This window comes from Alligator sinensis, unplaced genomic scaffold, assembly GCF_000455745.1.
Source record: "Alligator sinensis unplaced genomic scaffold, ASM45574v1 scaffold557_1, whole genome shotgun sequence".
NCBI lineage: Eukaryota > Metazoa > Chordata > Crocodylia > Alligatoridae > Alligator > Alligator sinensis.
The window spans coordinates 1,332,842-1,359,984 of NW_005842349.1; the positions used below are offsets into that span (position 1 = coordinate 1,332,842).

The 27,143-nt window shown below is 40.0% G+C and overlaps 1 long non-coding RNA gene across 1 annotated transcript in view; it reads right to left on the reverse strand.

The window, feature by feature from the left end:
* Nucleotides 1-160: 160 nt before the first annotated feature.
* LOC102377424 overlaps nucleotides 161-27,143 on the reverse strand; it is a 42,014-nt gene continuing 15,031 nt past the window's right edge. Inside the window, exons 2-5 of the long non-coding RNA XR_001358468.2 lie at nucleotides 24,541-24,625; nucleotides 13,290-13,334; nucleotides 3,315-3,358; nucleotides 161-179 (exon numbers count right to left, since the gene is read on the reverse strand). This is a non-coding gene — a long non-coding RNA (uncharacterized LOC102377424). The remainder of the gene's footprint in view (nucleotides 180-3,314; nucleotides 3,359-13,289; nucleotides 13,335-24,540; nucleotides 24,626-27,143) is intronic.

Genomic DNA, 27,143 nt, shown 5'->3' on the forward strand with positions numbered 1-27,143 from the left:
CGCGGCAGGAAGAGGGGAAGGAGGGCTGCCCACCTGTCTGCATGGCATGAAGCCTGTGCAGCTTGCAGCCCCTGAGTCTGCAGTCCATGCTTTGTACAGCCTATGGATGACTGGAAGTTGGACAGCTCTGCCTTATAACAACTCATTATTCCACAACTGTCATTTGGAAGTTCTATTTCCTTTTTAGCCAACATAATACACAAATAAAACTTTAATTTGCAGAAGGCTTTGCATTAGTTTCGTTATTCGTGCTTAATGACTTGTTATATGTTCAGGTTATGTAAACTTCTCTCCTAAGCAATGAGATTATTTAGGATATAAAACAAAACAGCAAATATACAATCATGTTGAAATCATGAGATATTTTACAAGCAACTCTAGCACTGTGCAGAGTACCACTCATCTACTTTTTTTTGATCTATTTTTTTTTTGAAGTTTGCATGGACAGCTTATTCACTGAAAATTCAGACAAATCCGCTTGATTTTCTAGTCCAGCTAAAAGGGAAATGATAACTAAGAGAAAATGAACACTAAATAAAATAGAAGGGTCCACAATACTTTACAGAATTAAATTAAGCTTTAATCCAGCTCGAGAAATGATCATAAACTGTAAGAGTATATTTTCATATTACTAAATTGTTTTGCATAGAAGAGTCCAAATATTCCAAGAGCAGCATGAGAAGGCACTTCAAACTGTTTTTGTACTTTAGACGGGTAAGAAGGAAGCTGAAATGCTTCTTTAAACACTACTCAGTGTAGAATTGCAAAAATAAACTATTTAGATTCAATTTCAGATTTAGCTAAAAAACGTACACAGATATCTTAAACTGGAACTAGTCACAGTCACTTTAAGAAGGAGCCACAAAAACTGAATCTCTCCAGGGATCAGAAGGGGCACCCTTCCTTGCACAAAATAAAACAGAAGTGTAGCAACTGCATCCTCTGAAGATGCAACCATGGATTAGGGAAGAGGGGGATGCTATCTTTATCTAGCAGGACAGTCTGAAGCTTGACCTGGTCTCAGAGCCAGACCGTGAAATAAGGAAAGGTCCAGGCTCCCCTCCAACACCTGTTAAAAATTCTGGGGAAACCCCTGCATGGAAACAAACTGAGAAAAGCTACAGCATACAAAGACTGAAGATATAGCTAGATCCCCATATAAACCTAGCTTTTTGCCTAGACTTGCACAAACTCTAGGCAAAAGCCCACAGTCCAAAGAGGACAAATGTCTTGTAAAGCACAGCTTTTACACAGTAGTTTTAGGGGGTTAGCAATATTTTTACAGCATACAGCTGTTTAACCTTAAGCATGGGACAACTCCAACTTAGCGCACACCTTGGTCACCCCTTCTCCACAGTGCTGCTGCTTCACCCCACTGCTGTGGCCAAACTCTCCTGCTGACCAAGATACTGCAAAAGTCACCCAGCTCTGCAGGTTAGCTAAAATGGCTGTGTGCTGGATCTGACCCGCCACCCCAAATTTTAGGATTTAGGGAAATATTCAGGACCTGGATTAACACCTGTGCTCTGAAAAATCAAGACATCAAAATACCCCCTTGCTTGACACTCAAAGAAGTTATTTTTTTTAAAGATCTTTACTAGAGTTTTCCTTTCTGTCAGGGATGGGCAAAGGGCACAGGAAGTGAGAAGCCTTGAGTTAGACTCATACATCAAATGCAGAACATTACTTTGTAATGATAAAAGGCAGGCAAACAAAAAACCTAAGTGCTCATAACTGATTAAGCATGCTGTTTATGAAATCTTATGCCTTTCTTGATTAGTGAATAAAGAAGGTGCCACTCTGCTTTGTCTTCAAGTTGCCTCAACTTAAGATAACTGGCAAGGGAGTGAATGGGATGAGACATAAGCATTAATTAATATCTAATGTACAGTGAAGAGATCTGAATAAATCAGTACTACCTAGATTTCTGAAAATTAAACTCTTCATAACAGAAAATATGAATGGAAGCAATCATGCTTCTCTGATCATATGCAGTCAAAGGCCTAATCGTTTTCACTTTTGCATCTCCTTCTCCCACCCTTAGAAATACTGATGTCAAGCTTCAGTCTTTTTTTCTTAGGTGCCTAGATCACTGAAATGCATGTATACTGGCATTTAGATCCCTGGCAGACATTAATTTTTTCATATGATTAACATGTTAATCACACAGTAAATGGCAACATGCCACACGCACAAATATTTAAGACATGATAAACTGCCAAACCAACCACAAAATTATTTCACGTTAATATGGCACTTAACTTTGAACATGTCATGCAGACACCTAGCATATGCATCCCAGCCCAGCCCAGAAGTCTGGGTCTGAAGAGCCAAACTGGGGCGTTTTGACACTGATATCATGAAGCCTTGGCCTGCCTGCTTTTCTTTTAATGTCTCGGGACAGCGTGTGCCTGAGAATGGTGAGAGGCTACCCAATGTCAGGTGTAAAGCACTGTGAGAACTTTAAAAAAGCAGGCATATAGCCCACCTGCTTTTTTAGGGTCCCAAAGCAACGCGAGTCTATAAGGCCCTGGGGTAGCATGAGCTTAAGAAATCAGAGATGCTCTCCAAAGACAGACTCATGGTGCCTCAGGATCTAAACAGAGCACACATACATACAGCCTGGCATGGATAAACTCGTTTCTTGATGCCAGGCTGTAAGCTGCCAATAGGACCAGGACTGGGTGGGTCCCGGTGCCAGACTCTATACTGGCAGTCATATGACTGGGATCAGAGGAATTTTATGGCCAATCCCAAAAATCACACATCCTGCCATACACATCTGGCACAGAAGGATGCAGAGTTTTTGCAATCAGGCATCCATGTCAGCCATGGGGCCTTAATGTAAACACCTGGTAGATGTATTAGCTCCCATTTAGGCAAATGGAACAGTTCAAAACTCAAAGCCATTGTCTGTTTGCTCTATTACACAAAAAGAGACCAATTAAATGAATTATACTCTGTTAATGTTCTGTAGGACTTTTTGCAACTGTAACACCACAAAGGCTTACATATTTTAACAAAAGCTTAGATTCTAGAAGGCAACTTAGCGTTCTGTCTGTTCACATAGACATACTACAGCTTCTAAGCTGAAATTCTAGCAATAACTGTCTTTAGCTCATAACATAGTTAATTGCTGAATACTACACTTTTTAGAAACTGTCAAATACTGCTAAAAATGTTTCCCCGTAGAATTTCTAGTTACTACTCTTCTCCCTCCCAAATAGCATGAGTTTAACATTATTCATTAGTGCACAGAGAGATGACTCTAGAAAAAAAATCTAACATTAATAAACTAGACAGTGCAAACTTACCTCTGCAATTAAATTTGGCGGTGTCATAATGTCTTTCTGCACATCTAAAAAGAAATGTTGGCATATATTAGAATTCAACACAAATATGTCTTATGCACATCAATGGGGTCTGTGCCACCTTGAAAGACAATAAGCATAAAGTCAAAAGAAACCTCACATGGATCACCCGAACAGTTTAATACCTCAGCTAGATTTTATATATAAAATTTAGAAGATTTTGTTGTATGACATTTTCTAGCTGAGAAACAGTTGCTTACCCCACAGTAACTACCACTCTTCAAGTGGTATTCAGTGTTAATACCACTGCTAGTTCCCATGCAACATCAGATGGTATTTTTCATTGTTGTTTTTTTTAAAAGCAGCATTCACTAGAGCTATTCACACACACTATGCTTCCTTATACTCCAGTGCCAAGGCCAAAACAGTGGAGTGATCATGATTCTCTGTTCAGAACACATTAGTGGAAAATGAACTAGAATGAGGGCAAGATCATGGGATCCACACTGACAACATCTACAGAACCGTTACTAGAACATACGCAATTGAAATCATGTTTACGTATCAGTGCAGATCTCCCTGTAGGTGACTGACAAGCAGTACCCTCTTGATAAAGGGATGAACAACATCAACTAGATATCAACTGCAGCACTAGTCTCTCACTTCACATCTGCCATGGCAGTTAAGTCCAATGCATGATTTCAATGAAGGTCAGTGGGTTACTTCAGGTTCTACATTTGCCAATTTCTAAAATTAGTAATTTCTAAAGCATGTAAAGGATATTTCCTGAGCTGCACTGATGTCCTGTGGGCGAGATAAACCACAGGTTTACACCTCAAAGGAACACAATACAAAAAACAAACGAACAAACAAGTCTGTCCCCTGCATTTTTTCCAATGAGATGACCTGCCATTGAGAAAGACAGAACAGCCAGAACTAAGCAGCTAGATAGTCAGAGCTGTAGGGCTCCGGTGATATAGCAGATCCAGTGCAACTTCTCTCCTTATTAGGAGTGCACCAATAAAGATTTTTTGGGTCAGTACCAATGGCTGATTAATGATGAGCCGTATCAGCCAATACTGAACCAAATGCAGATATGCAAGCCTGGTAGATTGGAGAGAAATGGCCAGCTGCTAAGTCTGAGGGGAAAGGGCGGGTAAAGGAAGGGGCATGGAGTGGAGGGCAGATCAAGGCCCCACAGTGAAGGAGGGAGTGGGGCAGGGGCTGGCGCTGCCTAGTCGGGGCGGGGCAGGGCAGGGGACAGAGCCGAGAGCAACTTGTCTAGGGGGCCCAGGGCAGGGGCTCCGGCTGCTGTGTGCACCCCTGGCGGAAGTGAGGGGGCTGTGTGCCCCCTGGATCTGCATTGGGAGTGAAAGTGGGCTGCCATGGCAGGTTGGGGCAGCAAGCAGTGCCAGGCTCTTCCTGGCTTGGGGACTGGGCTGCGCTTGGTGGTAATGCAACATTGTACCCACCTCATAGCTCCCCTCCCAGGACCACTGCCACCTGGGCCAAGCGCATTCCCGAGGCCCCCCCGCCAAGAAAAGGTCAGTGCAGCCTGGCCCTAAGCACACAGCCCACCCTTCCTCTGCATGCAGATCTGGGGGGCACATGCCCCCATGCCTCCCCTGGGGGGAGGGTGTGCAGTGGCAGGAGACTTTCCCCCACACCAGACAAGTTGCTCACAGCTTCATCCTGCACCCTACCCCAGCAGGGCAGTGCCTGCCCCTGCCCCATTCCCTCCTTCACGGTGGGGGCTTCAATCTGCACCCCACCCCCATACCTCTTCTTCCCCAACAGACTTACCAGCCAGACGGTGCTCTCCAAGCTGCCAGGCTGCACTAATGGCTGCATGCATGTTTCAGCTGCCCCCATACACGCGGCATTTAATGGCAACATTATTGGCCACATCAGCCAAAAAAAAAGCCGATTGCCAATAGTGTCAATTGTCCTTTTATCAGTGTCAGTACGATATGGACCGATACATCGGTGTACCTGTACTCCTTACATAGAGAATGCTTCAGTATAAAGCACTTAGTTGGGTTTACTGCAAACCAGGGGGTGGATAAATGGAAGTATGCATTCTTTAAGTCAAGAGCCACAAATCAAACTCAAGTCCATAACCACGAGCTGACAGAGGCAAATATCACCCTGAATGAACAGAAATGATATGTACCTCTTTAGTCTTTCAATCTGCCTTTCTTCTAAAGGATAATGGATAATTCTATATTCTGAAGAATAAGCCTCTTCCTCATAATCCTCCTCTACTGTAGCTCCTACACAAAGCAACAAGGCCAACTCTTTTAACAATAAATAACTAAGAAATCTTTAAGAAGAGTCCTTAAGAGGTACAGGTGTGTGGGATATGTGGGTAGGAGAAAGAAAAAGGGTAGCTCTGGAGAGGATATGCACAATGCATTTGTCTGCTGTGATTATGATCAAGCCTGCTGGAAAGGTGCCAAGCAGATTCTGAAAATATTGGTAGGTTTTACATTTGTTGTAAAGGGACTTCCAATTCTCCCATCAAATCTGCTGTCATGGGGATGGTGCTGGCCTTTTCTTCTCAGGATATTTGGGCTCCCTACACTAAAATCATGAAAAATGTCTTTTTTGAGGCTGGTATGATTTTGGATAAGATGACACAGCACAAACTCCTGAAAACTGTAGCATGGCCCTGAAGTCTAGAGCACTTCATCTTCCCTATTATGAAGTTTCATCCCCTTCAAAGACCGGTTCTCCATGGCAGCTTGCACCTTTTCTGGAATGCTTGATACTAACAACAACGTGGACTTCTTATTCTAATAGCCATTGTCTCATAGATTCATTCACAGATTCATAGATGTTAGAGTTGGAAGGGACCTCAATAGATCATCGAGTCCATCCCCCTGCATAGGCAGGAAATAGTGCTGGGTCTAGATGACCTCAGCTAGATGCTTATCTAACCTCCTCTTGAAGACCCCCAGGGTAGGGGAGAGCACCACCTCCCTTGGGAGCCCATTCCAGACCTTGGCCACTAACTGTGAAGTTCTTCCTAATGTCCAATCTAAATCTGCTCTCTGCTAGCTTGTGGCCATTATTTCTTGTAACCCCCGGGGGCGCCTTGGTGAATAAAAACTCACCAATTCCCTTCTGTGCCCCCATGATGAACTTATAGGCAGCCACAAGGTCACCTCTCAACCTTCTCTTGCGGAGGCTGAAAAGGTCCAGTTTCTCTAGTCTCTCCTCATAGGGCTTGGTCTGCAAGCCCTTAACCATACGAGTGGCCCTTCTCTGGACCCTCTCCAGGTTATCCGCATCCCTCTTGAAGTGCGGCGCCCAGAATTGCACGCAGTACTCCAGCTGCGGTCTGACCAGCGCCTGATAGAGGGGAAGTATCACCTCCTTGGATCTATTCGTCATGCATCTGCTGATGGACGATAAAGTGCCATTGGCTTTTCTGATGGCTTCGTCACACTGCCGACTCATGTTCATCTTGGAGTCCACTAGGACTCCAAGATCCCTTTCCACTTCCGCGCCACCCAGCAGGTCACTCCCTAGGCTGTAGCTGTGCTGGACATTTTTCTTCCCTAGATGCAGCACTTTGCATTTCTCCTTGTTGAACTGCATTCTGTTGTTTTCTGCCCACTTGTCCAACCTGTCCAGGTCTGCTTGCAGCTGTTCCCTGCCCTCCGGCGTGTCCACTTCTCCCCATAGCTTTGTGTCATCCACAAACTTGGACAGAGTACATTTCACTCCCTCGTCCAAGTCACTGATGAAGACATTAAAGAGTAGGTTATGTTGGATACATTCATGGCTACCATCCGGTCTCTACTGATCTTTAGTGTGAAAATCCAGACAAGAAGGGCTTTCTTCCAGGCTAGGAAGTTGTATTTTACAAGCGGGGCATGGTAGTTTACAATATGGAGCTGGGCTGAGACAAAGGTCCATTTTTTCAGTCCTTTTCTTTTGAGGTACTTTTGTGAACCTGGATTCCTTTTGTACTTCTGCTGTCAGACTCAATTTGAACATGCATATAAATGTTCAAGGCCCTTCAGAGATACCTGGTGCTTTTCTTCCACTTACTTAGATGCAGAGTAAAGGGTGTCAGACAGCTTGTGGGCTGAATTCAGACTGCAGAACCACTATCTGGCCAGCCAGGCTCCTGGAGGGCCACTGGAAGTTGTGAGGTGAGGACTTCTGTAGAATTCAGGGCTCTTTGTTTCCACTAGCCATGACTATTGGTGGTGAGCTTGGCTCCTCACCACTAGACTCCTTCCTACTGGTGGACCTGCTACTGTCGTCACCCTGGTGGCTGCCCCCATACCCTGGACTGGATCCGGCCTGTGAGAAGCCCTGAAGGTGAGTCCTCAGGGTAACTGAAGTAACTGAAAATGTAGGAACATCTGGCTATGTACAGAATGGCCTAATGCTGCTGGGGATGTGGTGAATTCCCTACTCAAAATGTAAAGGCGGGAATCTCCTCCAGGACACAACAATCCCCTAAACGGAAAAGGTGTCATACTGCAAGAACACTGGACAAATGAAGTTTTGCTTGAGAAGGGGCCAAGAATTACCTTCAGTCATTTACTGAAAGTAGGAGTGAGAGTCCCTACCTGTTATCAATGAAAATATATAGCTCAACAAGTGTACTACTGGTATATTGTACTAATGATAGGCATTGGATTCAGTTTAAAGACTCTAGACAAGCTCATGCACCTCCACTGGTGCCAGTAAGTACCAAGTCCTCTCCCCTGCACCTGATATCAGTAGATCAGACCTGAAGCCAGGTTTCAGAGGCTGTCTCTCTGGAGAAATGGTATTTAGAATCCTACTTGAGTGACAGATGTTAATGACCAGGTTCATACTCCACGCAGCTCTTTCTGTGCCAAATTTTACTTTCAAAGGCATTGGCACCATATCTATCACGGCTACTAATGCCTTCTTCAATGCTTTCCCTTCTTTGGATTCCAGTGTATGACATCCGCTTGAGAGAGAGACATGGCCAGAGATCATTCTTTTGGCTACTGTCTGGCTATTAGTAATAATTTCTTCTAGGTCAAAAGTGACCATCATGGACACTCAAGCATGTAATTTGAGCAAAGCATTCCTGGACTTATGAGACTTCAAATAGAAAGTCTAGCACAAAGTATCTGTTAAGAATACAGCTGTTTCCCAAGCAGATGAGGCATCAATTTTATCTGTGTATGCTGGAATGAGGGTGTCATGGTAAGTCCATGGCAATGGGTCTCAACCTTTTTAGATTTAAAGCATTCAGTAACTTCCTAATTTATTTTTTGAAATGAAGTGTTGTTAATTTCACTTATTTTTTACTACAGAAAAACAGAGCAATTCTGTTCTAAACTCAGAAAGACCACAGGAAGGTCAGAAATGTTTTTGACACTATGGATTCATATGCAAAATCTCTACAGTTTATCTGTGAACGTGTCTCTGTACATCAAATGGTGCTAATACAGTATGGTACCCTTAAAAGAATTTCACAGCACCACAGGTCTCTGACAACTTATGCCTCTCATGAGGTGAAACAACAGATATGAAATACCTTGTACAATTTTAAGAGCACCAGACTCACGGCAATCAAAAATGGTTAAAAACAGATTGAAATTCTCAAGAATATAATGGGTTGGTAGGTTAAGTGTCAGGGGAACTGGTGATATTTTAAAACCTAGAACAGTTGTGGCTGTGTGTTGTTATAATGGGAGCAGAATGCCACAAAGGACAGATGCACAGCTCAACACACTCCTATTTACAATATTCTGACAACACATGCAGGGCCCACATGCACACCTACACTAGAATCCATGCTGACACACACTTTATGTAAAATTTGCACACTTTCATTTAGCGCTTCAGAAGCATTTATTTAAAAAGTGCACTTAGAATTTATTTTAATACTATTTAAGGTAGTAGCTGAACCCCTGCCTAAAACCCCATGTCCTTTTTACTAATGCCAGCAACCACTGTGTTTATGTAACCCTCCCTGCCATCAGAGGCAAACCCCCCTTGCAAATCCTACCAGTTTTACTGTTCTCAATTTTTAGGAGGTACCCAAGATTTTAAATCGCCACAACTGAACTTGCTGCCAAACTGGCACCTTCTCAGTTCTCATCCCAATAATTTAGCTCACAGAAATGAAGGCTAAAAAGATGACAACAACCTATTTCCAGCAGGTGGTAGCACACCAGAGGCAACTAATCCCCTTGTAAAGAATGTGTACACAGAAGCAGAAGGGGTCACATTAATGAAAAACTAACAAGCTCCTTGCAAAGCTCCTCCTTTGAGCAATTACAAACCGAAGAGGATGAGAAACAAAGATTAGATTGGGAACAAAATGGAAAAACACTATTTTTGGGGAGATATAAACAGAAGATAAAAATAGAAACAGGTTAAAAAGGGGCAAAATGTGAAAATGGAGCTAAATGGTGAAGATGCACAATATAAGTAACAGCAGCAAACTGGAAAAAGGGAGTTAACAAAAAGGAAACAATCACATTTACAAATATTTACTAGGAAACTAAAAGTTCAATTACTACAAACTATAATAAGGTTGTATTGGTCCAGTTTCAGCATTAGTTCAACTAAATCAATAATCAATTTAGATAAAATTGATACAGATACCTCGTGTGCACACTGTTATAGGAGTTATACAAAAAATTAAAAGAATAAGGTTACAAAGTCATGCACTCAGAAGTTCTGGAAAAAAAACATGCTAATGATACTACACTGTCTTACAGCACTGCTCTTTCCCAACAGGACTTCTGCCTCTTTCTTTAATGAAATGAACTACCTTAACAACTCAGTCTTGAGAGGCCCAGTGTCATGGGGTTGTTCACTACTGATTTTGTCTGTGGGGCTCCACACTATTCTCTCTTCCCATGAGGGCCAAATGCTGTGCTGATATACCTAATAAATCTAAAAAGCTACACAGATTTTAATAAGTAAATGGACATAAGGACATTTACAGATTGTTTATCATAGATGTAGTAGTATTCTATTTTAAAATTCTGTTTTCATTCAAGGGTGTAGGTTGTAGCCAGGTAGGTCTAAGGGCATAGACAGACAAGGTTCTTTGAGTAAGTCTGATCCAGGAGGAGCACCCACCAACCGCAGATGCTTCCTCCCCTGATGAAGAGTATTTAAAACTGAAAGCTTGCTAAGAAGAATTTTTCTAACTATCTTAGTCTAAAAAAATATATCAGATTTATCTAAAGGACCATGTCTGACTATTTTCATTCAATACATGGTTTTGGAAAAAATATTTTAAGCACAATTTCTCATGGTGAAACTCCAACCAACAAATGAATGTAGTGTTTTAGGAAAACCACTAAACCACCTGAATATAGTCTAAAGTTAAACAAGGAGAGAGAGTAAAATTGATCTTTTTAGAACACAGTGGGGGTTTTTTGCATTAAGGTGAAGAAGATTAAAAATTGAGCTTCAAGTATGCACCAACAAAAAGATAACCCGACTAAAATCTTCCACACATTTGAAAAATTTGTTGCATTAATGGATAATGTTAGAAAACATTTAAAAGAGCATACTGGCAATAAAAATCTCTCAAAAGCACTTTTCTTATTACAGCTCTTCATTTTTAAACCAAAAGTTCTTTTAAAAAAGTATCTTTTATCAACTTTTAAAGCACTGCACCCTTCACCTCTTCTAAAACTCACTACAAATTCTTGTTTTTGGTCATAAATTAAAATACAAACCGATCTAATGTTTTTGCTTCCCTGTTTTTCCTGTCACCATTTGAGCCCGTTTCAAATGACAAGCTTGATATTGAGCAGTTCATCACTGCCTGATCTTGTGAATGATATCAAAGCCACACTTCACTGAAACTGACAGTTGAACTCAGCCCTAAGAAGCAGGAAGAAATGAAGTTATATTTATACTATTTTGCATTCTTCCAAAGACCAAACTGGTGCTTATAAATAGGATCAAATAATATTTCAAGGGTGGGGGGCATGCTTTAGGAGGACAAATAGTCTTTGGGTTGATCCTGACCATTCTAGTGCAAGACCTATTTAATAAGGACGTTAAGAGAATCAAAGCAATGAAATTTAAAACGCAACCTGAAAGTCCTCAACTCAAAACTATCTACCTGGCTTTGATTTAAAAAAAAAAAAAAATCAGAAAGAAAACAAATGAATATTACATGCCTCTACCTTTTAAAGAAGAGACCAGCTAAGACCACAAGATTGCCACTTTGACAGATACCTCAAGATACCAATTTATCTCCCAAGTAAGCTAGTAAAAACTCTCATGAATTTAGCTCCTGAGATGGCAATATAAAATTAGCACACTCCCCTTACATGCATACGGGTAAGTAAATAATTAAAATTCAACAAAATGCCAGTATTAGTTGCCTACTGCTTATATTTACAACAAAACGCCTTTATGTACATATTTCTATGTGCAAGAACTATTTCAGTACACAGTACCTTTCAGCTTAACTATCTACCCTGTAAGGTAATTGGATGCTAGTTAAGCGTACAGAAACGGTGGAGAAAAGGCATCTACTGGAAGCCCTGTAAATGACAGGAGCGTACTGTACTGGTTTCACGACCATTTCCCCTGATTTTCAAAGGCTTTTAATAATGTCCCTGAAACTTACTGTTAGAAGATCTGAAAGTGGCAGGAACTAGTCAATGTCAGGACTGTTAATCCCAGAGCACAGAGCGCACTCTGTATTCAGATAAGTGCACAGCCTTTTCAAGTCCCAAGGTTACACGCTTACATAGAGTACACTGTATCAAGGGATTTTAGAAACACTGCCCCTTTTACGCTGTAAATAGTGCTAGCATGTCTTTAAGTGGTAAATTATATTCAGACTAGATGGCCTTCTAAACAGTTTACAAGAAAAAAAAAATCCAACAACTGGAACACATTCAAAATTTTCCAATAAAATTATTAAGTCAATTCCTACCTGCACCATTTTGAAGGGCAACCCTACTATATTGTTTAAAAAGCCATTCCATTCCTCATGTTTCACATGTTACGTATTTCTAATGTGTTAAACTAGATGTGAACACGAGACAAACATTTTCTTTTACTTTATTATAAGAACATTTAAACTTTTAATAGTTTATTGTTCTCAGTGTGACAATTATTGGGACTTGAACATTACACTGATATATTCAATTAATAAAAACAGAAAATAAAACAGAATTAAGGAAAAAGTACTATTTTGGAAAACTCAGATATCAATAAACCACAAGGATTACCCTTTTCAAATTCTTTTTCTCCCTAAATTTCCTATTCCCCACTTTAAAAGCACATACTCCAATTTCAACCAACATTACTGTAACATACATTATCTTTACATTAAAAAAAAAAAAAATGAAGGAACAAACCCATTATCAGATTTTAAAAGAAGTTTAAAACAAAAGGGAAGTGAGGACCAAAAAAGGAAATTGGTAAAATCCCACAAAGTGTTTTGATATAAATAGTTAAGATATACACAAACTACATAATTCATAGAAGAAAATATTTACTTGTAAAAATTAAGGTAACTCACCTCTGACTGCTGCAATAACTTATTCAAAATAGTACACAGGAATAACAAAGGACAGATACAGAAGCAAACAGAAGAACCTAGGCAATGATATAGCACTATGGAGATACAATAATAAGTAAATACATATTTTTCAGTTTCTCTACAAGATGTCATTAATATATTACAGAAGGCCTGCTGTGAATTACTTTTTCACTTCACCACATGGTTACAAGCTCTAGGATGGGATGCATGCCAAGTCATTTAAAGTAGATCAAGTAACATGAATCTATGCCAGCATTCCATTTAACCTCATCACTACACTTTACTAAATGAACTAACAGTGCTCTCAATCGTTTTTCTTGAACAAATTGTTTCAAGAAATCTGTAAAACAATATCTCAAACTGCCTCTGTATAGAAACCACTTTTCACTTATAAGCTATTTTTAGAACAGGGCATTTGAAAGGTGTAGACATAAGAACGTACTTACAGATTGTATATCTTGTAATGGTTTTTATGTTTTGAATCCAAAAACCTTAAAAGAGAAAAGGCAATGTATATGAATATATTGTTACTATTATTTCAAAGATACCTTAATACATTTCCAGTATCACCAAAATATTTTCAAAATTATTTTCAAACTAAGCTGAAGTTCAGGGTAATCCTCAGTATTTCTTGAAGGGGAAAACCAAACCAAAACAAAAAAAAACACACCCAAAAAAACAAGGGGAGGGGGAGGATCCTGTAACCCTTACTCATACCTGTAACCCGTACTCATACAAGCAGCCCCATTAATACAAAAATAAATACTTTTGTAAATAAAAGATAAGGTTGTCACTGTTAACTACAATTTATGTTCGGTAGTCACGCTTCATTGATCAGCAGTGTAGTGCACTGATGCTCAAACTTTTAGCTCCACGGGCCAGATGAGTGGCATGGGGCCAATCCACAGGCCAATCCCTTGTGGGGTCAGCACCTGCCCCAGTCCTGTGCATACGATTTAGTGTTCAGGGTCACACACTATCTGCCTGGCCTGGCTCCCCACAGGTCCGGAAGTCTGCCAGCAGACGAGCAGTAGTTAGCACTGCCACCACTCATTCTCCTGCTCCCAAATTTTTGAGCCTGTGGAGAGCTTGGCAGGCCATGTGAAACAGCTTCATGGGCCAAGCATTGAACACCCTGGACATACTATATTTTCAGCTCGTGCATATATTAAAATGTAAACTTTACATTTTTATAAGAAGGATGAAGGTTAAACCCAATATATTTATTGTGGAAACAGTATTTCCAACTTAATCGTACATTTCTAGCTTATTCGTACACTTGAAACATTTTATGGGAAATAGGTTATCTATTGAGTGATTCTATTACTGATGTATTCCATGAACCAAGAATTTAAAGAAACAGATTCTAAGAGATATAAATGACCATTATTAACAGATCCCTGACCTCCCCGACAAGGCCAACAAAGGTGTCTGGAAACAGCGAGGAAGAATGTTATGGTTAGGGACCTACTCAAACTGCAAAAAAAATGGTGGTTTTCACAGAGACCGCAAAAAAACAGCAGTTTCCACAATTCTGTGTAGAATCCCCAGAAAATAAAACCTACTTAAAAATAAAAATGCCCACTGGTGGGAGAGGTGGGAGAAGGGGGAAAGTGGGGGACAGGACAGGACACACCACTGGTATGAAGTGATGCAGCCAAGATGTCAACCACTCCCTTCCACTGCTGATTGGCTGAGGGCTGCCTTTCGGGCAGCCTTATCCTACTTTACCAATCAGTGGCAATGGGTGGGGCCACAGGAAGGGCAACCCTCCCCACCAATGTTTCAAGGGTTGGAACTGCTGTGATAAGTCTGGGAAAATGGTGGCTGGTGCTATATTCGGCCCATGAAATTGCGCATCTGCTGCCTTGACTTGGGCAGGTACCTAGTTAGGATTTTGAATCATCTCAACTAACACAATTTAACCATTCAACTTCCCTTCTGTTCTTGGAAACATAATCCTCTGCAACAGCCTTAAATATTTCAGCTAACAGCCCAAGGAAATTACTTAAGGGCTAACTTCTATATTTTATACTGAATTAATGGAGGAAGGAGAACGTACCCATTGTGAAGTTAACTAAGTCACAGAAGTCAGGAGGACACAGAGTTTAACAGTTTTCAGAGTATTCTTACCTATATCCTTACCACTGCTATTCATTAATGAAAATAAACTTTACATGCATACTTTTCACAGACCTCAGTTAAGACCATGTAAAGTAGACTTGCCAATCTGCATTTTCTCATGTCCCAAAACAAGTCTGGGGCATTAAGGTTGCAAAACTAAAAACAGATTTTTTTTTAATACTTCCTTCAATTGACATTTCTGTCACCCACAAAAACAAAAAAAAACCTGGTGGAAATCTGAGGCCAAATTTAATCAGATCTTTTTTCTTTAAGCAGCCCTAACTTATCCCAAGTTACAGTCAGCAGAAGAGAAAGCCAGGACCCAAAACCAGGACCCCAGATTTCTAGTTTTCTTCTCTTATCACCACATTGCTCTAAAATCCAAAGCTGCAAGTTTACCTGAAGTCCTCAACTATTAAAAAAGATCATGTTCCCCCGCTTTGTCCCTGACTGTTAAGATACAGCCTCTAGATTTCTCTCTCATTAAGCAAGGAGGAAGACAAAAGCCGTCTTCTCTACGCTGATGTAACAGAAACTCTTCATGCAGTAGCTCTTAGAAATTGAAATTGCCATGACTGTGTGTGTCACCTAGCAGTGTTCAATAAGAAATAACATGCAAATGTTTACACTTAACATCATCAACAATGTGTATTTGCACATCAGCCAGAAGGAATTTAATTAGCCATGGCAGAACATGCTGTTCAAACTGAAAAGAAACACAAGCTGCTAAAATCCTGGAAAGCTGAAGCAAAAACAAGCTCTAGTTATCAGTCACAATACTCCAGAAGAACCTAGAAGAACTTTGTGGTTAAACCGATGCATTAAAAAGTAAGAACAGATGTGAGTAGACATCGTGCAATACTGAATCCCAGACTGCAATTTCATCCATGGAAAAGGAAAAAAAAAATATTTCAGAGCAAACTACTACTGGCACCTTTGTTGCCAATCTCAGGGATGTCAAGGAACTCTGTCATGAAGGCTCATTCCTATAGACAACACCTAAATAAAGCTAGAAGGAGAACAGGGAAAACTGATTTTATTTGTGACAGTAATTTTAGTTTTATGGACAGATCTTCCATAACCAAAATTATCAAATTAGGCATTTTTAAAAACCCTAAATTAACAAAATACTCATTGCAGCAGTAGAAACAAAAAATTGAGTAGTTGTCTATGAAAAGAGTATGTTTCTAGCTACAGAGCATTTGCAATACGATACTGTCATTAGTAAACTTAACATGACAATGACACCAACTATTCAGAAAGTATGTTGGCATGTCCCTATACTAATTTATCCTGGACCTTGAGCAAATGTACCCTGTACATGAATTTTATGTAACATTTTATTAAACTCAAAGAAAATAAAGATTTTAAAAGTGAAAGATGGTTACTCCTGCTAAAATATTGCAAGTTAACGCATTTGTACAGTCATGCTTCCTGTTTGAAAATGAGGAACTCAAGATAATGCAACTTGGGTCACGTCCAGTTCCTCTGCAGCCATTTAATTCACACACTTTTCATATCCAGAAACGGCTGATTGTGTTATACTACTGCTTTGCAAAATAGCTGCTTTGCAAAATTAGTTCCTCCATGAACTAATACACCTAACTTTTAAATGACGGAATTCTATTCCATTCATCTAACTTTAAGGTCTAATTTACAGACAACATATTGCATTTACATACTTAAATAAATGTTACTTTTCTACATTCTAAAGTTATTAGAGTCAATGTAAAGAATTGTGTAGGGCTGTCAGTCAAAACCAAAAACACACTAACTACTTTCATTAGTATGCGGAGTAAAAATTTCATGTCGTGTGTGTGTGTGTGTGTGTGTGTGTGTGTGTGTGTGTGTGTGTGTGTGTGTGTGTGTGTGTGTGTGTGTGTGTGTGATGCAAAGACCAACTGGCTTAAGTGAAAGCCAGAAATTACTTGAGATCAGAAATGCCTTACGGAACACCAAGAAAGATCTGCTCTTTGTGCCCATGTCTCTAGGCATTTCAACACCATCAGTGGAGGACCACACAGAAGTATTCCACACGTGCTTCATGTGATATTCCCCCAAAACAAGGTTTAACCTATGCCATATGTAATGTCCTTTTCAGGGAACAGTCTGTACGGTATTTCACCACAGTATTCCCTAGCATAGTGCTCAGACCGAGCAGACGTGGCCATAGATATTGCAGACTGATACAAAGGGACAAACACAGGAGTTCTGTGCATCACTCCTCAAATACTCTCAGAAAGGTTCAAAACACTGGTGCTTCAGGATGAGGGTGATTCTCAGCTGGGAAGCACATAGAATAAGCTTCTCAGGAACACTACTTTCTAATCTTATTACTTCCATATAGCATTAAGGAACAAAAAGCAAAAATTGATGCAAGTGAAGCTCACTGAGCACTGCTTTAAAAGCAGGTAGTCTGCTATGAAAAGAATGATGAATTTGCAGCTATTTTGTCAGTCATACATCAAAGTGCTTCTTACTGCAAGTTTATTTTGCTTTCCACTAGCATCTTCTGCATTTCATTAGCCAGTACAGAAACTTGAGTTCAGGATGGAGAACACAGCTGTAGTCTCCATCCTGGCCCTGAGATATCAAGTCTCCAACGCTGGAACTAATGACAAAAAGTCTGATCACTGGAATTGCTTTGTCAGGATGATGCTACTTAATACAGTAAAGCTCTCCTATTTAATCTTGGTGTGTGTATGAAAGACCAGAGAAAACTCATAGAGGAGAACTTGAGATCAGCCAAGCAGAGACATATCTGTCAGTCTAGATTTTCTACTTGCTTGGCTAGAACTAGTAGCATCTCTTGTGCCAACAGTGGCACACATCTACAAGACATTTTTCACACCCCTGGAGCTGAGATCCCAAGATGAAGCCCTTCAGTGACCACTTGAGTACTACACTTTGTTCAACACAAGTCATTAGGAACACTTCTTTTTTTTTTTGCCTAACAAAAAGCAAAGTGGGTACGTGAATATTACCTTTACTCATATGCACTATTTTCACTTCCAAGAGAGAATTAATCATCTATCTGTCGAGTAGATGTGAAGTACAGTAATGTGATGCCTGTGAGTAGTTGCAAACAGCTCTACTGAGGTAGGAAATCATTTCCTGCAAAGTGGTAAATGCTGAATTCCTTTGGAGCTCAGCATGCAAACTGCATGGGATAGGTAAGTTCCTCACTGACAATCAGAGCAAATGTGAACAACACTGAAAATGGTAATATCCAAAATGGGTCACCTTTGAAGCCTGGTCCCTATTCTGTCAACCACTTCAGTAAAAAGAAGCCATTTTTCCAGAACACTGATGTCCATCTCAACAAGATTAGGACACACTTTTCTAAGAGATGTGGCACACGTCTATTATCTAACAGCCAGTTTAGCATCAATTTGAAATTGGATATGCAAGGAATAAGCTTTCATTGGTTTGGGTTTTTTTGTTTTTGGTGTTATTGAAGCAATACCCATCAACTCAGTATGGCTACGCTACACAATACAACACAGAGATGTCTCATGAAAGGTCTAAACAAGTACAGCTACTGTACTGCACAGCACAATGCAGGCTAGTTTACTTGTTTCCTTTTTCTGTGGCCATACTACCCAGCTCAGGAGAGTGATGTAGGTTATGCAAAGCTCCATACTACCTACCATGCTTATAGAGCAGCAGTTCTCAACCTTATTAGACTCAAAGCACCTCTTGGAACATGCCAGCTCTTAGTTCATTTTTTGACTACAGAAAAATACTAAAGCAATTCTTCTGTTTAAAAACAAAAAAACAACCCCCCCCCAAAACCTTAGAAAGATCAGAACTGTTTTTGATACTATGAACTCTTATTTGAAATATTGGGTTTCTCTCTTGAACCATGTGTAGGTGTTTACACATCTAACAGAGCTAACATTATGGGCACCCCAGGGTGCTGCAGCACACTTACTGTGAACCACAACAGGTCAGAATGTTTTTAGCACTATGTTTTCCTATTTGAAACCTCTGCATTACTTTCTGAATCATGTCTACACACCTACCAGGCTTGCTAACACTGTGTGGCACCCTTGAACCCATCTCAAGACACTGCAGAATGTCATGGCACCCTGGATAAGAATCACTACTTTGGAGTTTCTAGTACCCAAACTAGTTTGCTTAGAGCTAGTGCAAGCATCTTAACATTGCCTTTTATTGTACAATGCAGACAAAGTCTCAACATCTGAACACACCTCAGAATGGAATTTTCCAATTTTTGGTTTGAGAAAGTAAACAACTAACATGAGGTTTCCAGAGCAAGGAAATACTAAAATGAACTGCCCCATAACACCCAGCAAAAGTGAGAATGGCTACCCTGGAAGGCTGCCTCACCTAATATCAGACTAGGATTTTTCTGGAACTAATGGTAACTCCAGATTGAGATTATCAGCAGTTCTCATTAATCTTTTCTTGCTATCCAGTGATGAAACTGAGAAAGATACCAGAAGTGTTGCCAGGAGAAAAGGAGATGAAGGTATTACTTAAATTTCAGAGTTATCTGATGAAGAAGGGTGGGAAGTAGCTTCAAAACAAGATTTCTCATGGTTCCACATGAAGATGGAGAGAACTGTTCTGTTTTACAGGGAGAGATCACTAACTTACTGTCCAGCAGGGAGAGTTCAACTTCTATAGATTCATAAGGATAAAGAAATAACATCTAGGGAAGCCCAGAAAGATTCCCTTAGGGTAAAATGAATATACAAACACTGAAAACCACTTGAATTGACCCTAGCAGCAAAATCAGCTCCCTTATATGGCCATAGAAAAAAAGATGTACCTGACCAGACGCAAAGATGCAACCCAGAAATTTTCAAGCCTCCATGCCAAAAAGTACATGAATAACTGAGTGAGAATGTATGCTTAATTTGAAAGTTAGAGAACAATTTCTGGTCTTGTCTTCTAGTTAGTATTTGCATCAGATTTAAAATATATTCAGAAAAAAGTATTCTATGGATTAATTGCACCTCCCAGAAGTAGTTTATCCAGAAAAACAAAATGCAATTCCTCAGCTAATGACTAGTGCATAGAAAGGTTAAAACAGAAAACAAAACCATTTGTAACACTAAATCAACAACAAACTTTTTGGACAAAGGTAAAATGTTTCCCGTATAGGGTACTATTCTTCACAAATTATGGTTTAGAACAATGGTGCTCAACCTTTTTTGGCCAGCAGCCCGGATAGGCAGTGCCTGATCCCTCCAAAGGTGAGATCTGACAGGACCTCATTTGGCTGCGCAGAAGCAGAGATGGGGGTAACCTGGTCCCGAATCACTTGGGCAGTGAAAGGGGGCTTGGTCTAGCCCCAACCAGGCCCACAGCAGGAAGGGAGCATGGTTCAACCACAACCTGGCCAGACAGAGGGAAGGGGGCATGGCATGGCTCTTCGAGTGGGGGAGCACAGAAGGAGGGAGGGAGGCCTAGCCCTGAACCAGCTGTGCAGGGCGAGGGCACACTGCCCATCCCTGTAGCAGGAAGGGGGCGTGACTCAGCCGCAACCTGGCTGGATGGAGGGAAGGAAGGTGGTGTGGCTTGGCTCCAATCTGGCAGTGTGGGGGGAGGGTTGTGGCCCAGCTCCAACCTGCCCCGCAGGGCTTAGAATTTGGCAGTGGGGATGCGTGGCATTATTAATGGGCTCTGCTCTCTTGCTGCCAAATTTTTCAATTTGTGGGGCGCCCCCATGGGCCAGATTCCAAGGTTCCACAGGCTGCATCTGGCCTACAAACTGGAGGTTGAGCACCTCTGGTCTAGAATGCCGAAGTACTCCACTAATAGGCTGTTATTTAAAAGGAGTCCTAGAAAGGTAGGATGATCTTGGATATGAAGAACAATGGGACAAGCTACCTAGAGAACCTATGGAATTTCCATTCACTGGAGATTTCACGAAGAGACTACCCAGGTGTTTACATGCGACTGTTTAGGGACAGCAAATCCCAGATATATAGAGTGTTGGACTAGAAGATCCTGAGATACCTTGCAACCCTAGAATTCAACAGGCCCTGGACTTACTGGGAATGTGAAGCACACAAATATACACAATGGTATCTCAGAGTTGCTACTGAATCTTACTACATGACACTGCTTCCCAAATCTTAAAAGCTAATGCTGAACCCCAACCCCTTTATTCCTCATGAAGAGCTGTTAATGGACTCCACATTGTTTTATACAGACATATCCACACAGTCCTTCAGAGGACCTGTGTCCTTCCCCTGAAAGCCCATGTCCTACATTTTACAAAGTACTGTTTTAAGGAAGTACATCCAACTATACTGGCATTGTGTTTGTACATCTGGAGTACTTTTGCATTTAGACACAAAGACCTATTCACAATGCAAACTATACAGCTGTCTATTTCAGCGCTGCCAGCCTGGTGCTCAACATAGTTAAGCTTCCAGACAGTGACAAAGCATGTTAAATCCTTTACTCTTAGCTGAGATAGTGTCTAAAAACAAGCATTTCAGCTAAGTATTCAGGGGCCACATTTTTGCCACCCACAAACCGCACCTATTTATGCTTTAGTGTTCAACCATGCTCAATATCAACCAGTTAAATTAGTTGTTAAGCAACTGGTGTCCATTATGGTTTAATTTTCTAGGACAGACAAGGTCAGAGAGCTCTGCAAACAGACACTATTACATCTTTTCTCTAGAAAAACTGAGTCCTAATGTTCCAAATCAATACTGGAAAAATCTTATTTCAGTTAAACACTGCTAAAGATTCCCCATGTCCCCAAATTTTTTTAATTGGGCTTTTGATGTTTTTACTATGTTTATGAGCTAAAGATGGTTTTTCTCCTACGGTATTTAGGGCTTTTAGATGTTTCCAGGTATTGTATATGTTAAAAAACAAAAGCAAACAAACCAACCAACCAACCACCATCTATCAAGACTGAATTCTCCTTTGCTAAAGCTCCTCTGCCATAACCGAAACAGCAACAATGTTGCAACTTTAATGACCACTTCAAAATAATGTCTTTAAACTGGTCAACAGACACACCAATATTCAAAGCACACAAATATTTTAAATCACATTGTAAAAGCTGTTCCAAGGTAACTTACATCTTCATGTCCCTATAGGAACACACGTAAAGCTAAATTTTTGCAACATTAACATTGCTTCATTCAGAATTAAGGTTACAGGCATTTAGTTCACTAATACTTAGGGTGACTGTATGTCCCCGTTTGGCCAGGACAAACCATGATTCTGTAACCTGGTCCCAGCTGGTTGGTCAAAAGTCCCAGGACGTGCCATGAGCTGGTGGGGTGGTGCCTATTGCAGTCCACCCATCCGCCTTGCTCCTACATAGAAGCCTGTCTGGTGCACCATGCTGCTCTACTTCCCCTGCCAGACTCCTTCAGCCTGGGACTTTTGATCAACCAGCCACAACAAGGCTACAGCATCCTGGAGTGTCCTGGTCAAACTGGGAGATATAGTCACCCTAATTATGCTGCCAAAAAACATGGAGAGCAATACTTATATCCTAACAGCTGATATGTGCTCCCAAGTGGCAACTCCTTGTCCTCTTGTAAAACAGTTAAAGATTGTATCTGCCCATAGCTTATGTGCACTGACCCCTCAGTTCTTGTGGGTTACCTTTTACTTGTTTTCCGATTGCTAGAGGACAGAATTTTCAAAGCACCCCAAGTGATTTAAGAGCATGAATCTTGCTGACATTTGAAAGTGCTTGTGATCCTAACCCATCTATTCTTGTCAAATTCTTCTGCTCCACATTTAATCTGAAAACTTAAAGTGGTGGTTTCCAACCTTTTTAAACTCAAAGTGCCCTTTTTCCCATAGCTTTTCTGAATTTAGCATAAACTTTCCTGAAATGGATTTCAATGGGGGTTTTTTTGTTTCTGTTTGTTTTTTAACTATGAAAAAAAACAATAGAGCAATTCTTTTGCTCCAAAGAACTCAAAAAGATCACAACAGGTCAGAATGTTTTTGACACCAGGGATTCCTATTTGCAATCTCTAGGTTTATCTTGTGAATCATGCACAGGTGTTTGCACACCTAACAGGGATAATACTGCATGGCACCCTTATAAGGATCTCACACCTGGAGTGTCACAGTACCTCGCTTAAGAATCATTGCTCTAAAGTAGCCGACATTGAAATATACTAGATACATTTTAAAAAATACTTGAGTTCAGAGTTACCTTTAAAATGTTATCCTTTTAGAGAATAGCATCCTAGTCTTCCAACAGGGATAATCTTAACTTCTTGTGTGAAAAGAGCATGCTAAATAGGACTCATAAATAAGTTGATTTTTTCTTCTACACTTCGGATATTACTTGATATAACGAAGTGCAAAAGCCTTCATCTGTAAGCCTCTTACTACTCACTAACTGAAGTCAACATTAGATATCTATATATATATAAAATTCTCATTTGAAAAATAAAGGATTTGAACAAGCATCCATTCTGAAATGACATCAACTGGTGAAAAACTTGTGACAGTTTGGATAACAAAACCCCTACTTCAGTAGTTATCAACTTTTTTAGACTCATGATACCCCTCAAAAGATGCCACCACTTACCTTTCACTTATTTCTACCTATGGAAAAATACAGTAACTCTTCCATTGTAAAACTCAAAGACTACAACAGGCCAGAAAGTTTTGGACATGATCAACTCCTATTTGAAATTTCTGGGTTTAGCTTGGAATCATTTGTAGGTATCTGCACAGTTAATAGTAATAATACTGTGGCATCCTTGAAAGGATCTCATTCCACCACTTGACAATCACTGCATTACTTCCATACTTTTCTATACTCAAAGAACGCAAGTTTCACCGTAAAATACTTGGAAGGGCGGCCGTAAAAAAGAGGGAAAGTACCTTTTCTCTCACTGCAGGGAGGAGGATGCAGACCAATAGTTTGAAGTTTCAGTGAAGTAAGTTTAGACTGGATATCCAGAAAAAAAATTCTTTACTGTGAGAAAAGTGAGGCAGTGGAATAGACTGTCTAGTCTAGGCTACAGGTTCTTGCCTCTCTGCTCAGGGTCAGACTGATCGCCATATTTAGGGTCAGGTAGGAATTTCTACCCATGGTCAGATTGGTATGGACAGTGATTGTTTTTGCCTTCCTCTGTAGCAGGGGGCATGGCCCTCTAGCTGGCACCTCTTGAACATATATTGACAACGTTTTATAGAAGCAGAACATTGGCTGCTGTGGTTCCCCTGCTTTACCTGTTAAATCTCTGTTGTGTCAGGGCTGATGGTAGTCTTATGTAGAGTTTATGTTATGGTTGTATGGGATTGTCTGGATAGGGATGACCCTGCCTCAAGCAGGGGGTTGGACTAAATGACCTCTAGAGGTCCCTTCCAGCCCCACTTCTCTATGACCAGAAGCAGAACTCACAAATTCAATATAGAAAACAAATGTCCAAACTGAAATCCCTGGAAATATCTTCTAGTTTTACCCACTGTTTTTACTGAAGTGATCCAAAGAGCTACTTCTTCACTCAAGTGTACTCTATACAGTACAGCATATGAATAATAAATAATGTAAAGGCTCAAGAAGAAAAATTAATATCATAAAAAATTAAGCCTTACCTTACTACATCATCAATGTTGTTACGGTACACTCCTTCAAGCCTCTCTGCAGGAAAACCCATAGCAATTATGTTTGGATAAATATCTGAATATCCAAGTTAAGGAAATATTTGGAAATGATTTATAATACACAACTACAACAAAAAAAACCCAACATATTAAATAGGCTCTAACAAAATATAATTGCTTAACTACTTTTATAGCAAGGAATTTAAAACAACAGTTAAAGGTTACTGGCAAGGGCCAGGAGGATAAGGGGATCGAAAGAGATGAGAATATTTCAAAACAAACAATCCTGGAGCATATTTAATGTCTGGAACAAACTTGTTGCAACCGGGGGGAGAGGGAAAGAAGTGACCCCCTTCTCAGAAATATACTGCAGGACAATAAACAAGTAAGCTAGAACCATTCAGACACATTTAAATGTTTAAATCAGTACTGTTATGATATAACTGCTCTTAAGTATCTGCACTGAAGTCTTGCATACTGGCTAGTATAATTTCTAGATACAGTATATTTGATATATTACAAGGAAAACTGCATTTACCGAGTTCTACATGGAAGACAGCAGCAGAGGAAGCTTAAAAAAAGGAATGGCTATCTGAAGCTAGACCATTTACTGAACGCGATTTCTATATGAAGACTTAAGACAAATCCACTAACAAAACATTTAAGTTACTGTAATATAGCTACTAATTAACCATCTGACTTTATATTTTCCTCACTTCTAAACAATATCACTGTATTCTTCTACTTATATGACTACAGCTAGAAACGAGAAGGACAAAGCTAATAACACTACTTCAATATTTTTAAATTGAGATATTAGATCAATAGAGATACAATAGAGAAAAATAACTAAATTGAAGAAAGGATTTAAGTGCTAGAGATCCAAAACAACGTTCTAAACATCACAACAATTCATCTGAAATGAGCTGCTGCTTAGGTTTGAGACTTAGCTATCTACAGAACTATACGAACCAAATTTTTTGAAAAGTTATAGAAAGTGTGTATACGTACAACAGACCAAATCACATTCAAACACCAAAGTTATGGTAATACAAGTACTACGAAGCAGAAACTACTGCAACTTCATAAAATTTCTGTAGGTATCAGTAAATATTATAATTAAGGCTTTTACTGTCCACTCAAATATTAAAAATAAAGTCTTACCATTTATTCTGAAATTTACCACACAGCCAAAAGATAAAAATACTGATTTTTTTTTTCTATTATATCTTTCAAATATTTTCTTTCAATTGTTTTTCTGATGGTAACAGACCAAGTCCTAAGCACATTCATTTTTCCTTGGCATGGAATTAATTGCTGTCTGCTCACATAGTAATAAACAACGCTGAATTAGTAGTCACTACAGTAATAGATGGCAGTAGTTAACTTTCTCTCTTAGCAATTGTTACTTTTTTATTCTTAGGATAAATCTTGTCTCAGTATGTAATAAAGTATATCTGACTGGTCAAACCACACCTGAACAATTAGTTACCTAACCAACTTATTTTTAAACAAGCCTACTCCATAGAACAAGCGCCTTCCTAGGTTTCAGAGGCATACAAGTCTAGTTTCCTGTTTCAGAATTACACCTTTGCTCATAAAAATGTTTAGTCTCCAGTATACACTAAAAAATGAAGCTATAAAAAACTACTGTGGCAGATCACACTCAGATTTGCATTTATGGAAACTTGAAGCATAGGCATTTAAAACAAAAAAAGCAAGGAAAACACTCATTTTATCATGGCACAACTAAGCCCAAAGCTTTCCCCTAAAAGATTTCTCAATTTATGAAGACTGTATATAGAAGAAACTTTTTTATGCAACATGCTTCATCCCTGGATTTTTAAAAAATAAATATCAATGTACACTTGATTATGATCACCATGCCTGAAGTCACAAGTAGTCTCAATTCAGCAGGTTAGCCGTTTCACTCATTTGAATTCTAGTTTCTGGTACTCAACAATATATTCCAGGATGTTACTTCAAATAATCACAATATTGTATTGCTCAGTATCTACATATTGGAAGAAAAACACCCTCAATATTTACTACCACTTTCATTTTCTGTCTGTGAAATAAGAACCAAACATTTTCTGGGATTTCTAGCTGGTGCAATCTGACATTAAGAAAACTATACCAAGATGAACAAACTGAGCATCTGACCAAAAATACTATTACCAACATGCAAGCCAATTGACAGTTACAAACAACACGAGTTCTTAAGAAAGGAGACTTAGTGAAAAGTTCTCCACTGACAGAAAGATCTCTTGGCTGGATCCTGACTGTGGGGTTTCTCCCAGGCAGCAGCTGCAGAGCCAAATTATCACAGGGCAATCGGGGCTGTTATCAGCACAGTGTTGTGTTTGCAACTTTAACATTGCTTGCCCTCCTGCTGTTGACAGCCATGTACATGGGGGCTTAAGGGCCCCAAATTCTGCAGCAGGCCACTCCCCCTAGCCATGCCCCCCAACTTGCAGTAGCAGATCAGGAGAAAGTGGGGGAGAAAATGCAGTGGTGACTAGGGGGGTGGGGCAGAGGCATTTCTATTCAAGCATTTGAGAGAGACACCTGACCTTATGGCTTACTATCAGCTC